This window comes from Tasmannia lanceolata, unplaced genomic scaffold, assembly GCF_043159265.1.
Source record: "Tasmannia lanceolata isolate RefF3 unplaced genomic scaffold, GAP_Taslan_0.1 ptg000003l, whole genome shotgun sequence".
Classification (NCBI taxonomy): domain Eukaryota; kingdom Viridiplantae; phylum Streptophyta; class Magnoliopsida; order Canellales; family Winteraceae; genus Tasmannia; species Tasmannia lanceolata.
This window is the reverse complement of record NW_027518680.1, coordinates 28,344,937-28,358,310: the sequence shown is the minus strand read 5'-3', so window position 1 is coordinate 28,358,310 and position 13,374 is coordinate 28,344,937. Positions and strand designations below refer to the sequence as shown.

Below are 13,374 nucleotides of genomic sequence, written 5' to 3'. Positions count from 1 at the left end.
ATAGCCGGTATCTCACTGAATCTAAACAAACCCCCGCTATATTTTGACCGTAAATGAAATGTCAGAACGAATTCCGTTTATCGAATCAAACGACACTATCACCCCGCCATAATAAAGACCGGACGTATTTGAATTCACCATTCGGAAGAAAATAAAAAGATCCGAACCGAAACCTAGGAGGCGTCGCACTGAACATGCGTTTCAGTTCGCATCGACATTCTAGAACCAAAAGATTGTTCGAAAAAAGTGATAGATAGCCGAAAAAAGTGACAGGAGTGCAACACGAGGACTTCCAAGGAGGTCACCCATCCTAGTACTACTCTTGTCCAAGCACGCTTAACTTCGGAGTTCTGATGGGATCTAGTGCATTTGTGCTGGTATGATCGCACCCAGCATGCCTCTCCATTGTCAAAGTAATAAAGAGTTTCCACTCGCATTGTCGTACGAAGTCCGTTTAAATGAAAGTGCGAAAAAATCCTGCTAGATGACATCGGATGGACGATCCGAGCATGTCGGGGAGCCGGATGACCGCCAGGGCTGTCATCGCGCGATGAATCTTCCCTAATACCCCCGAATCAATATAAGAATCGCCACAATCTGACGGGCGGATCAAAAGTTATCGTCGAGACAATATTTGTGCACCAAGGGTAGCTCACGGCCAGTAAACACCTTCCGACCGGATTCCTGACTCGCATCCTCTAGTACACTCATCCGCTATAGCCGGTACCTAACTGAATCTAAACAAACCCCCGCTATATTTTGACCGTAAATGAAATGTCAGAACGAATTCCGTTTATCGAATCAAACGACACTATCACCTCGCCATAATAAAGACCGGACGTATTTGAATTCACCATCCGGAAGAAAATAAAAAGATCCGAACCGAAAGCTATGAGGCGTCGCACTGAACGTGCGTTTCAGTTCGCATCGACGTTCCAGAACCAAAAGATTGTTCGAAAAAAGTGGTAGATAGCCGAAAAAAGTGACAGGAGTGCAACACGAGGATTTCCCAGGAGGTCACCCATCCTAGTACTACTCTCGGCCAAGCACGCTTAACTTCGGAGTTCTGATGGGATCCAGTGCATTTGAGCTGGTATGATCGCACCCAGCATGCCTCTCCATTGTCAAAGTAATAAAGAGTTTCCATTCGCATTGTCGTACGAAGTCCGTTTAAATGAAAGTGCGAAAAAATCCTGCTAGATGACATCGGATGGACGATCCGAGCATGTCGGGTAGCCGGATGACCGCCAGGGCTGTCATCGCACGATGAATCTTCCCGAGTACCCCCGAATCAATATTTGAATCGCCACGATCTGATGGGCGCATCAAAAGTTATCGTCGGAACGATATTTGTTCACCAGGGGTAGCTCACGGCCAGTAATCACCTTCCGGCCGGATTCCTGACTCGCATCCACTAGTACACTCATCCGCTATAGCCGGTACCTCACTGAATCTAAACAAACCCCCGCTATATTTTGACCGTAAATGAAATGTCGGAACGAATTCCGTTTATCGAATCAAACGACACTATCACCCCGCCATAATAAAGACCGGACGTATTTGAATTCACCATCCGGAAGAAAATAAAAAGATCCGAACCGAAACCTAGGAGGCGTCGCACTGAACGTGCGTTTCAGTTCGCATCGACGTTCTAGAACCAAAAGATTCTTCGAAAAAAGTGATAGATAGCCGAAAAAAGTGACAGGAGTGCAACACGAGGACTTCCAAGGAGGTCACCCATCCTAGTACTACTCTTGTCCAAGCACGCTTAACTTCGGAGTTCTGATGGGATCTAGTGCATTTGTGCTGGTATGATCGCACCCAGCATGCCTCTCCATTGTCAAAGTAATAAAGAGTTTCCACTCGCATTGTCGTACGAAGTCCGTTTAAATGAAAGTGCGAAAAAATCCTGCTAGATGACATCGGATGGACGATCCGAGCATGTCGGGGAGCCGGATGACCGCCAGGGCTGTCATCGCGCGATGAATCTTCCCTAATACCCCCGAATCAATATAAGAATCGCCACAATCTGACGGGCGGATCAAAAGTTATCGTCGAGACAATATTTGTGCACCAAGGGTAGCTCACGGCCAGTAAACACCTTCCGACCGGATTCCTGACTCGCATCCTCTAGTACACTCATCCGCTATAGCCGGTACCTAACTGAATCTAAACAAACCTCCGCTATATTTTGACCGTAAATGAAATGTCAGAACGAATTCCGTTTATCGAATCAAACGACACTATCACCTCGCCATAATAAAGACCGGACGTATTTGAATTCACCATCCGGAAGAAAATAAAAAGATCCGAACCGAAAGCTATGAGGCGTCGCACTGAACGTGCGTTTCAGTTCGCATCGACGTTCCAGAACCAAAAGATTGTTCGAAAAAAGTGGTAGATAGCCGAAAAAAGTGACAGGAGTGCAACACGAGGATTTCCCAGGAGGTCACCCATCCTAGTACTACTCTCGGCCAAGCACGCTTAACTTCGGAGTTCTGATGGGATCCAGTGCATTTGAGCTGGTATGATCGCACCCAGCATGCCTCTCCATTGTCAAAGTAATAAAGAGTTTCCATTCGCATTGTCGTACGAAGTCCGTTTAAATGAAAGTGCGAAAAAATCCTGCTAGATGACATCGGATGGACGATCCGAGCATGTCGGGTAGCCGGATGACCGCCAGGGCTGTCATCGCACGATGAATCTTCCCGAGTACCCCCGAATCAATATTTGAATCGCCACGATCTGATGGGCGGATCAAAAGTTATCGTCGGAACGATATTTGTTCACCAGGGGTAGCTCACGGCCAGTAATCACCTTCCGGCCGGATTCCTGACTCGCATCCACTAGTACACTCATCCGCTATAGCCGGTACCTCACTGAATCTAAACAAAACCCCGCTATATTTTGACCGTAAATGAAATGTCGGAACGAATTCCGTTTATCGAATCAAACGACACTATCACCCCGCCATAATAAAGACCGGACGTATTTGAATTCACCATCCGGAAGAAAATAAAAAGATCCGAACCGAAACCTAGGAGGCGTCGCACTGAACGTGCGTTTCAGTTCGCATCGACGTTCTAGAACCAAAAGATTCTTCGAAAAAAGTGATAGATAGCCGAAAAAAGTGACAGGAGTGCAACACGAGGACTTCCAAGGAGGTCACCCATCCTAGTACTACTCTCGTCCAAGCACGCTTAACTTCGGAGTTCTGATGGGATCTAGTGCATTTGTGCTGGTATGATCGCACCCAGCATGCCTCTCCATTGTCAAAGTAATAAAGAGTTTCCATTCGCATTGTCGTACGAAGTCCGTTTAAATGAAAGTGCGAAAAAATCCTGCTAGATGACATCGGATGGACAATCCGAGCATGTCGGGAAGCCGGATGACCGCCAGGGCTGTCATCGCGCGATGAATCTTCCAGAGTACCCCCGAGTCAATATAAGAATCGCCACAATCTGACGGGCGGATCAAAAGTTATCGTCGGAACGATATTTGTTCACCAGGGGTAGCTCACGGCCAGTAAACACCTTCCGGCCGGATTCCTGACTCGCATCCACTAGTACACTCATCCGCTATAGCCGGTACCTCACTGAATCTAAACAAACCCCCGCTATATTTTGACCGTAAATGAAATGTCAGAACGAATTCCGTTTATCGAATCAAACGACACTATCACCCCGCCATAATAAAGACCGGACGTATTTGAATTCACCATCCGGAAGAAAATAAAAAGATCCGAACCGAAACGTAGGAGGCGTCGCACTGAACGTGCGTTTCAGTTCGCATCGACGTTCTAGAACCAAAAGATTGTTCGAAAAAAGTGATAGATAGCCGAAAAAAGTGACAGGAGTGCAACACGAGGACTTCCAAGGAGGTCACCCATCCTAGTACTACTCTCGTCCAAGCACGCTTAACTTCGGAGTTCTGATGGGATCCAGTGCATTTGTGCTGGTATGATCGCACCCAGAATGCCTCTCCATTGTCAAAGTAATAAAGAGTTTCCATTCGCATTGTCGTACGAAGTCCGTTTAAATGAAAGTGCGAAAAAATCCTGCTAGATGACATCGGATGGACGATGCGAGCATGTCGGGAAGCCGGATGACCGCCACGGCTGTTATCGCGCGATGAATCTTCCCGAGTACCCCCGAGTCAATATAAGAATCGCCACAATCTGACGGGCGGATCAAAAGTTATCGTCGGAACGGTATATGTTCACCAGGGGTAGCTCACGGCCAGTAAACACCTTCCGGCCGGATTCCTGACTCGCATCCACTAGTACACTCATCCGCTATAGCCGGTACCTCACTGAATCTAAACAAACCCCAGCTATATTTTGACCGTAAATGAAATGTCAGAACGAATTCCGTTTATCGAATCAAACGACACTATCACCTCGCCATAATAAAGACCGGACGTATTTGAATTCACCATCCGGAAGAAAATAAAAAGATCCGAACCGAAAGCTAGGAGGCGTCGCACTGAACGTGCGTTTCAGTTCGCATCGACGTTCCAGAACCGAAAGATTGTTCGAAAAAATTGGTAGATAGCCGAAAAAAGTGACAGGAGTGCAACACGAGGATTTCCCAAGAGGTCACCCATCCTAGTACTACTCTCGCCCAAGCACGCTTAACTTCGGAGTTCTGATGGGATCCAGTGCATTTGAGCTGGTATGATCGCACCCAGCATGCCTCTCCATTGTCAAAGTAATAAAGAGTTTCCATTCGCATTGTCGTACGAAGTCCGTTTAAATGAAAGTGCGAAAAAATCCTGCTAGATGACATCGGATGGACGATCCGAGCATGTCGGGTAGCCGGATGACCGCCAGGGCTGTCATCGCACGATGAATCTTCCCGAGTACCCCCGAATCAATATTTGAATCGCCACGATCTGATGGGCGGATCAAAAGTTATCGTCGGAACGATATTTGTTCACCAGGGGTAGCTCACGGCCAGTAAACACCTTCCGGCCGGATTCCTGACTCGCATCCACTAGTACACTCATCCGCTATAGCCGGTACCTCACTGAATCTAAACAAACCCCCGCTATATTTTGACCGTAAATGAAATGTCGGAACGAATTCCGTTTATCGAATCAAACGACACTATCACCCCGCCATAATAAAGACCGGACGTATTTGAATTCACCATCCGGAAGAAAATAAAAAGATCCGAACCGAAACCTAGGAGGCGTCGCACTGAACGTGCGTTTCAGTTCGCATCGACGTTCTAGAACCAAAAGATTGTTCAAAAAAAGTGATAGATAGCCGAAAAAAGTGACAGGAGTGCAACACGAGGACTTCCAAGGAGGTCACCCATCCTAGTACTACTCTCGTCCAAGCACGCTTAACTTCGGTGTTCTGATGGGATCTAGTGCATTTGTGCTGGTATGATCGCACCCATCATGCCTCTCCATTGTCAAAGTAATAAAGAGTTTCCATTCGCATTGTCGTACGAAGTCCGTTTAAATGAAAGTGCGAAAAAATCCTGCTAGATGACATCGGATGGACGATCCGAGCATGTCGGGCAGCCGGATGACCGCCAGGGCTGTCATCGCGCGATTAATCTTCCCAAGTACCCCCGAGTCAATATAAGAATCGCCACAATCTGACGGGCGGATCAAAAGTTATCATCGGAACAATATTTGTGCACCAAGGGTAGCTCACGGCCAGTAAACACCTTCCGACCGGATTCCTGACTCGCATCCACTAGTACACTCATCCGCTATAGCCGGTACCTCACTGAATCTAAACAAACCCCCGCTATATTTTGACCGTAAATGAAATGTCAGAACGAATTCCGTTTATCGAATCAAACGACACTATCACCTCGCCATAATAAAGACCGGACGTATTTGAATTCTCCATCCGGAAGAAAATAAAAAGATCCGAACCGAAAGCTACGAGGCGTCGCACTGAACGTGCGTTTCAGTTCGCTTCGACGTTCCAGAACCGAAAGATTGTTCGAAAAAAGTGGTAGATTGCCGAAAAAAGTGACAGGACTGCAACACGAGGATTTCCCAGGAGGTCACCCATCCTAGTACTACTCTCGCCCAAGCACGCTTAACTTCGGAGTTCTGGTGGGATCCAGTGCATTTGAGCTGGTATGATCGCACCCAGCATGCCTCTCCATTGTCAAAGTAATAAAGAGTTTCCATTCGCATTGTCGTACGAAGTCCGTTTAAATGAAAGTGCGAAAAAATCCTGCTAGATGACATCGGATGGACGATCCGAGCATGTCGGGTAGCCGGATGACCGCCAGGGCTGTCATCGCACGATGAATCTTCCCGAGTACCCCCGAATCAATATATGAATCACCACGATCTGATGGGCGGATCAAAAGTTATCGTCGGAACGATATTTGTTCACCAGGGGTAGCTCACGGCCAGTAAACACCTTCCGGCCGGATTCCTGACTCGCATCCACTAGTACACTCATCCGCTATAGCCGGTACCTCACTGAATCTAAACAAACCCCCGCTATATTTTGACCGTAAATGAAATGTCAGAACGAATTCCGTTTATCGAATCAAACGACACTATCACCCCGCCATAATAAAGACCGGACGTATTTGAATTCACCATCCGGAAGAAAATAAAAAGATCCGAACCGAAACCTAGGAGGCGTCGCACTGAACGTGTGTTTCAGTTCGCATCGACGTTCTAGAACCAAAAGATTGTTCGAAAAAAGTGATAGATAGCCGAAAAAAGTGACAGGAGTGCAACACGAGGACTTCCAAGGAGGTCACCCATCCTAGTACTACTCTCGTCGAAGCACGCTTAACTTCGGAGTTCTGATGGGATCTAGTGCATTTGTGCTGGTATGATCGCACCCAGCATGCCTCTCCATTGTCAAAGTAATAAAGAGTTTCCATTCGCATTGTCGTACGAAGTCCGTTTAAATGAAAGTGCGAAAAAATCCTGCTAGATGACATCGGATGGACGATCCGAGCATGTCGGGAAGCCGGATGACCGCCAGGGCTGTCATCGCGCGATGAATCTTCCCTAGTACCCCCGAATCAATATAAGAATCGCCACAATCTGACGGGCGGATCAAAAGTTATCGTCGAGACAATATTTGTGCACCAAGGGTAGCTCACGGCCAGTAAACACCTTCCGACCGGATTCCTGACTCGCATTCACTAGTACACTCATCCGCTATAGCCGGTACCTAACTGAATCTAAACAAACCCCCGCTATATTTTGACCGTAAATGAAATGTCAGAACGAATTCCGTTTATCGAATCAAACGACACTATCACCTCGCCATAATAAAGACCGGACGTATTTGAATTCACCATCCGGAAGAAAATAAAAAAATCCGAACCGAAAGCTAGGAGGCGTCGCACTGAACGTGCGTTTCAGTTCGCATCGACGTTCCAGAACCAAAAGATTGTTCGAAAAAAGTGGTAGATAGCCGAAAAAAGTGACAGGAGTGCAACACGAGGATTTCCCAGGAGGTCACCCATCCTAGTACTACTCTCGGCCAAGCACGCTTAACTTCGGAGTTCTGATGGGATCCAGTGCATTTGAGCTGGTATGATCGCACCCAGCATGCCTCTCCATTGTCAAAGTAATAAAGAGTTTCCATTCGCATTGTCGTACGAAGTCCGTTTAAATGAAAGTGCGAAAAAATCCTGCTAGATGACATCGGATGGACGATCCGAGCATGTCGGGTAGCCGGATGACCGCCAGGGCTGTCATCGCACGATGAATCTTCCCGAGTACCCCCGAGTCAATATTTGAATCGCCACGATCTGATGGGCGGATCAAAAGTTATTGTCGGAACGATATTTGTTCACCAGGGGTAGCTCACGGCCAGTAAACACCTTCCGGCCGGATTCCTGACTCGCATCCACTAGTACACTCATCCGCTATAGCCGGTACCTCACTGAATCTAAACAAACCCCCGCTATATTTTGACCGTAAATGAAATGTCAGAACGAATTCCGTTTATCGAATCAAACGACACTATCACCCCGCCATAATAAAGACCGGACGTATTTGAATTCACCATCCGGAAGAAAATAAAAAGATCCGAACCGAAACCTAGAAGGCGTCGCACTGAACGTGCGTTTCAGTTCGCATCGACGTTCTAGAACCAAAAGATTGTTCGAAAAAAGTGATAGATAGCCGAAAAAAGTGACAGGAGTGCAACACGAGGACTTCCAAGGAGGTCACCCATCCTAGTACTACTCTCGTCCAAGCACGCTTAACTTCGGAGTTCTGATGGGATCCAGTGCATTTGTGCTGGTATGATCGCACTCAGCATGCCTCTCCATTGTCAAAGTAATAAAGAGTTTCCATTCGCATTGTCGTACGAAGTCCGTTTAAATGAAAGTGCGAAAAAATCCTGCTAGATGACATCGGATGGACGATCCGAGCATGTCGGGTAGCCGGATGACTGCCAGGGCTGTCATCGCACGATGAATCTTCCCGAGTACCCCCGAATCAATATAAGAATCGCCACAATCTGACGGGCGGATCAAAAGTTATCGTCGGAACAATATTTGTGCACCAAGGGTAGCTCACGGCCAGTAAACACCTTCCGACCGGATTCCTGACTCGCATCCACTAGTACACTCATCCGCTATAGCCGGTACCTCACTGAATCTAAACAAACCCCCGCTATATTTTGACCGTAAATGAAATGTCAGAACGAATTCCGTTTATCGAATCAAACGACACTATCACCGCGCCATAATAAAGACCGGACGTATTTGAATTCTCCATCCGGAAGAAAATAAAAAGATCCGAACCGAAACCTAGGAGGCGTCGCACTGAACATGCGTTTCAGTTCGCATCGACGTTCTAGAACCAAAAGATTGTTCGAAAAAAGTGATAGATAGCCGAAAAAAGTGACAGGAGTGCAACACGAGGATTTCCCAGGAGGTCACCCATCCTAGTACTACTCTCGGCCAAGCACGCTTAACTTCGGAGTTCTGATGGGATCCAGTGCATTTGAGCTGGTATGATCGCACCCAGCATGCCTCTCCATTGTCAAAGTAATAAAGAGTTTCCATTCGCATTGTCGTACGAAGTCCGTTTATATGAAAGTTGGAAAAAATCCTGCTAGATGACATCGGATGGACGATCCGAGCATGTCGGGAAGCCGGATGACCGCCACGGCTGTCATCGCGCGATGAATCTTCCCGAGTACCCCCGAATCAATATAAGAATCGCCACAATCTGACGGGCGGATCAAAAGTTATCGTCGGTACGATATTTGTTCACCAGGGGTAGCTCACGGCCAGTAAACACCTTCCGGCCGGATTCCTGACTCGCATCCACTAGTACACTCATCCGCTATAGCCGGTACCTCACTGAATCTAAACAAACCCCCGCTATATTTTGACCGTAAATGAAATGTCAGAACGAATTCCGTTTATCGAATCAAACGACACTATCACCTCGCCATAATAAAGACCGGACGTATTTGAATTCTCCATCCGGAAGAAAATAAAAAGATCCGAACCGAAAGCTAGGAGGCGTCGCACTGAACGTGCGTTTTAGTTCGCATCGACGTTCCAGAACCGAAAGATTGTTCGAAAAAAGTGGTAGATTGCCGAAAAAAGTGACAGGAGTGCAACACGAGGATTTCCCAGGAGGTCACCCATCCTAGTACTACTCTCGCCCAAGCACGCTTAACATCGGAGTTCTGGTGGGATCCAGTGCATTTGAGCTGGTATGATCGCACCCAGCATGCCTCTCCATTGTCAAAGTAATAAAGAGTTTCCATTCGCATTGTCGTACGAAGTCCGTTTAAATGAAAGTGCGAAAAAATCCTGCTAGATGACATCGGATGGACGATCCGAGCATGTCGGGTAGCCGGATGACCGCGAGGGCTGTCATCGCACGATGAATCTTCCCGAGTACCCCCGAATCAATATATGAATCGCCACGATCTGATGGGCGGATCAAAAGTTATCGTCGGAACGATATTTGTTCACCAGGGGTAGCTCACGGCCAGTAAACACCTTCCGGCCGGATTCCTGACTCGCATCCACTAGTACACTCATCCGCTATAGCCGGTACCTCACTGAATCTAAACAAACCCCCGCTATATTTTGACCGTAAATGAAATGTCAGAACGAATTCCGTTTATCGAATCAAACGACACTATCACCCCGCCATAATAAAGACCGGACGTATTTGAATTCACCATCCGGAAGAAAATAAAAAGATCCGAACCGAAACCTAGGAGGCGTCGCACTGAACGTGCGTTTCAGTTCGCATCGACGTTCTAGAACCAAAAGATTGTTCGAAAAAAGTGATAGATAGCCGAAAAAAGTGACAGGAGTGCAACACGAGGACTTCCAAGGAGGTCACCCATCCTAGTACTACTCTCGTCCAAGCACGCTTAACTTCGGAGTTCTGATGGGATCCAGTGCATTTGTGCTGGTATGATCGCACTCAGCATGCCTCTCCATTGTCAAAGTAATAAAGAGTTTCCATTCGCATTGTCGTACGAAGTCCGTTTAAATGAAAGTGCGAAAAAATCCTGCTAGATGACATCGGATGGACGATCCGAGCATGTCGGGTAGCCGGATGACTGCCAGGGCTGTCATCGCACGATGAATCTTCCCGAGTACCCCCGAATCAATATAAGAATCGCCACAATCTGACGGGCGGATCAAAAGTTATCGTCGGAACAATATTTGTGCACCAAGGGTAGCTCACGGCCAGTAAACACCTTCCGACCGGATTCCTGACTCGCATCCACTAGTACACTCATCCGCTATAGCCGGTACCTCACTGAATCTAAACAAACACCCGCTATATTTTGACCGTAAATGAAATGTCAGAACGAATTCCGTTTATCGAATCAAACGACACTATCACCTCGCCATAATAAAGACCGGACGTATTTGAATTCTCCATCCGGAAGAAAATAAAAAGAACCGAACCGAAACCTAGGAGGCGTCGCACTGAACATGCGTTTCAGTTCGCATCGACGTTCTAGAACCAAAAGATTGTTCGAAAAAAGTGATAGATAGCCGAAAAAGTGACAGGAGTGCAACACGAGGATTTCCCAGGAGGTCACCCATCCTAGTACTACTCTCGGCCAAGCACGCTTAACTTCGGAGTTCTGATGGGATCCAGTGCATTTGAGCTGGTATGATCGCACCCAGCATGCCTCTCCATTGTCAAAGTAATAAAGAGTTTCCATTCGCATTGTCGTACGAAGTCCGTTTAAATGAAAGTGCGAAAAAATCCTGCTAGATGACATCGGATGGACGATCCGAGTATGTCGGGAAGCCGGATGACTGCCACGGCTGTCATCGCGCGATGAATCTTCCCGAGTACCCCCGAATCAATATAAGAATCGCCACAATCTGACGGGCGGATCAAAAGTTATCGTCGGTACGATATTTGTTCACCAGGGGTAGCTCACGGCCAGTAAACACCTTCCGGCCGGATTCCTGACTCGCATCCACTAGTACACTCATCCGCTATAGCCGGTACCTCACTGATTCTAAACAAACCCCCGCTATATTTTGACCGTAAATGAAATGTCGGAACGAATTCCGTTTATCGAATCAAACGACACTATCACCCCGCCATAATAAAGACCAGACGTATTTGAATTCACCATCCGGAAGAAAATAAAAAGATCCGAACCGAAACCTAGGAGGCGTCGCACTGAACGTGCGTTTCAGTTCGCATCGACGTTCTAGAACCAAAAGATTGTTCGAAAAAAGTGATAGATAGCCGAAAAAAGTGACAGGAGTGCAACACGAGGACTTCCAAGGTGGTCACCCATCCTAATACTACTCTCGTCCAAGCACGCTTAACTTCGGAGTTCTGATGGGATCTAGTGTATTTGTGCTGGTATGATCGCACCCAGCATGCCTCTCCATTGTCAAAGTAATAAAGAGTTTCCATTCGCATTGTCGTACGAAGTCCGTTTAAATGAAAGTGCGAAAAAATCCTGCTAGATGACATCGGATGGACGATCCGAGCATGTCGGGAAGCCGGATGACCGCCACGGCTGTCATCGCGCGATGAATCTTCCCGAGTACCCCCGAATCAATATAAGAATCGCCACAATCTGACGGGCGGATCAAAAGTTATCGTCGGTACGATATTTGTTCACCAGGGGTAGCTCACGGCCAGTAAACACCTTCCGGCCGGATTCCTGACTCGCATCCACTAGTACACTCATCCGCTATAGCCGGTACCTCACTGAATCTAAACAAACCCCCGCTATATTTTGACCGTAAATGAAATGTCAGAACGAATTCCGTTTATCGAATCAAACGACACTATCACCTCGCCATAATAAAGACCGGACGTATTTCAATTCTCCATCCGGAAGAAAATAAAAAGATCCGAACCGAAAGCTAGGAGGCGTCGCACTGAACGTGCGTTTTAGTTCGCATCGACGTTCCAGAACCGAAAGATTGTTCGAAAAAAGTGGTAGATTGCCGAAAAAAGTGACAGGAGTGCAACACGAGGATTTCCCAGGAGGTCACCCATCCTAGTACTACTCTCGCCCAAGCACGCTTAACATCGGAGTTCTGGTGGGATCCAGTGCATTTGAGCTGGTATGATCGCACCCAGCATGCCTCTCCATTGTCAAAGTAATAAAGAGTTTCCATTCGCATTGTCGTACGAAGTCCGTTTAAATGAAAGTGCGAAAAAATCCTGCTAGATGACATCGGATGGACGATCCGAGCATGTCGGGTAGCCGGATGACCGCCAGGGCTGTCATCGCACGATAAATCTTCCCGAGTACCCCCGAATCAATATATGAATCGCCACGATCTGATGGGCGGATCAAAAGTTATCGTCGGAACGATATTTGTTCACCAGGGGTAGCTCACGGCCAGTAAACACCTTCCGGCCGGATTCCTGACTCGCATCCACTAGTACACTCATCCGCTATAGCCGGTACCTCACTGAATCTAAACAAACCCCCGCTATATTTTGACCGTAAATGAAATGTCAGAACGAATTCCGTTTATCGAATCAAACGACACTATCACCCCGCCATAATAAAGACCGGACGTATTTGAATTCACCATCCGGAAGAAAATAAAAAGATCCGAACCGAAACCTAGGAGGCGTCGCACTGAACATGCGTTTCAGTTCGCATCGACGTTCTAGAACCAAAAGATTGTTCGAAAAAAGTGATAGATAGCCGAAAAAAGTGACAGGAGTGCAACACGAGGACTTCCAAGGAGGTCACCCATCCTAGTACTACTCTCGTCCAAGCACGCTTAACTTCGGAGTTCTGATGGGATCTAGTGCATTTGTGCTGGTATGATCGCACCCAGCATGCCTCTCCATTGTCAAAGTAATAAAGAGTTTCCATTCGCATTGTCGTACGAAGTCCGTTTAAATGAAAGTGCGAAAAAATCCTGCTAGATG

General features: G+C 47.2%; 19 non-coding genes across 19 annotated transcripts; all 19 read right to left on the bottom strand.

The window, feature by feature from the left end:
* Positions 1–272: 272 nt before the first annotated feature.
* LOC143875041 (5S ribosomal RNA) lies at positions 273–391 on the bottom strand. The gene has a single exon (XR_013249707.1). It is a non-coding gene; the product is annotated as a 5S ribosomal RNA (ribosomal RNA).
* Positions 392–988: 597 nt separating this feature from the next.
* On the bottom strand, positions 989–1,107 carry LOC143874787 (5S ribosomal RNA). Its single transcript, XR_013249456.1, has one exon. It is a non-coding gene; the product is annotated as a 5S ribosomal RNA (ribosomal RNA).
* A 597-nt stretch (positions 1,108–1,704) lies between these two features.
* LOC143875040 (5S ribosomal RNA) lies at positions 1,705–1,823 on the bottom strand. The gene has a single exon (XR_013249706.1). It is a non-coding gene; the product is annotated as a 5S ribosomal RNA (ribosomal RNA).
* Positions 1,824–2,420: 597 nt separating this feature from the next.
* Positions 2,421–2,539, bottom strand: LOC143874786 (5S ribosomal RNA). The gene has a single exon (XR_013249455.1). It is a non-coding gene; the product is annotated as a 5S ribosomal RNA (ribosomal RNA).
* Positions 2,540–3,136: 597 nt separating this feature from the next.
* LOC143874767 (5S ribosomal RNA) lies at positions 3,137–3,255 on the bottom strand. The gene has a single exon (XR_013249437.1). It is a non-coding gene; the product is annotated as a 5S ribosomal RNA (ribosomal RNA).
* Positions 3,256–3,852: 597 nt separating this feature from the next.
* LOC143874301 (5S ribosomal RNA) lies at positions 3,853–3,971 on the bottom strand. Its single transcript, XR_013248985.1, has one exon. It is a non-coding gene; the product is annotated as a 5S ribosomal RNA (ribosomal RNA).
* A 597-nt stretch (positions 3,972–4,568) lies between these two features.
* LOC143874148 (5S ribosomal RNA) lies at positions 4,569–4,687 on the bottom strand. The gene has a single exon (XR_013248838.1). It is a non-coding gene; the product is annotated as a 5S ribosomal RNA (ribosomal RNA).
* A 597-nt stretch (positions 4,688–5,284) lies between these two features.
* Positions 5,285–5,403, bottom strand: LOC143875144 (5S ribosomal RNA). The gene has a single exon (XR_013249805.1). It is a non-coding gene; the product is annotated as a 5S ribosomal RNA (ribosomal RNA).
* A 597-nt stretch (positions 5,404–6,000) lies between these two features.
* Positions 6,001–6,119, bottom strand: LOC143874994 (5S ribosomal RNA). Its single transcript, XR_013249662.1, has one exon. It is a non-coding gene; the product is annotated as a 5S ribosomal RNA (ribosomal RNA).
* A 597-nt stretch (positions 6,120–6,716) lies between these two features.
* LOC143875165 (5S ribosomal RNA) lies at positions 6,717–6,835 on the bottom strand. Its single transcript, XR_013249824.1, has one exon. It is a non-coding gene; the product is annotated as a 5S ribosomal RNA (ribosomal RNA).
* Positions 6,836–7,432: 597 nt separating this feature from the next.
* On the bottom strand, positions 7,433–7,551 carry LOC143874785 (5S ribosomal RNA). Its single transcript, XR_013249454.1, has one exon. It is a non-coding gene; the product is annotated as a 5S ribosomal RNA (ribosomal RNA).
* A 597-nt stretch (positions 7,552–8,148) lies between these two features.
* On the bottom strand, positions 8,149–8,267 carry LOC143874078 (5S ribosomal RNA). Its single transcript, XR_013248769.1, has one exon. It is a non-coding gene; the product is annotated as a 5S ribosomal RNA (ribosomal RNA).
* A 597-nt stretch (positions 8,268–8,864) lies between these two features.
* LOC143874784 (5S ribosomal RNA) lies at positions 8,865–8,983 on the bottom strand. Its single transcript, XR_013249453.1, has one exon. It is a non-coding gene; the product is annotated as a 5S ribosomal RNA (ribosomal RNA).
* A 597-nt stretch (positions 8,984–9,580) lies between these two features.
* LOC143875007 (5S ribosomal RNA) lies at positions 9,581–9,699 on the bottom strand. The gene has a single exon (XR_013249675.1). It is a non-coding gene; the product is annotated as a 5S ribosomal RNA (ribosomal RNA).
* Positions 9,700–10,296: 597 nt separating this feature from the next.
* Positions 10,297–10,415, bottom strand: LOC143874077 (5S ribosomal RNA). The gene has a single exon (XR_013248768.1). It is a non-coding gene; the product is annotated as a 5S ribosomal RNA (ribosomal RNA).
* Positions 10,416–11,011: 596 nt separating this feature from the next.
* Positions 11,012–11,130, bottom strand: LOC143874782 (5S ribosomal RNA). The gene has a single exon (XR_013249452.1). It is a non-coding gene; the product is annotated as a 5S ribosomal RNA (ribosomal RNA).
* A 597-nt stretch (positions 11,131–11,727) lies between these two features.
* Positions 11,728–11,846, bottom strand: LOC143875053 (5S ribosomal RNA). The gene has a single exon (XR_013249717.1). It is a non-coding gene; the product is annotated as a 5S ribosomal RNA (ribosomal RNA).
* A 597-nt stretch (positions 11,847–12,443) lies between these two features.
* On the bottom strand, positions 12,444–12,562 carry LOC143875006 (5S ribosomal RNA). Its single transcript, XR_013249674.1, has one exon. It is a non-coding gene; the product is annotated as a 5S ribosomal RNA (ribosomal RNA).
* A 597-nt stretch (positions 12,563–13,159) lies between these two features.
* Positions 13,160–13,278, bottom strand: LOC143874766 (5S ribosomal RNA). The gene has a single exon (XR_013249436.1). It is a non-coding gene; the product is annotated as a 5S ribosomal RNA (ribosomal RNA).
* Between the last annotated feature and the right edge of the window lie 96 nt (positions 13,279–13,374).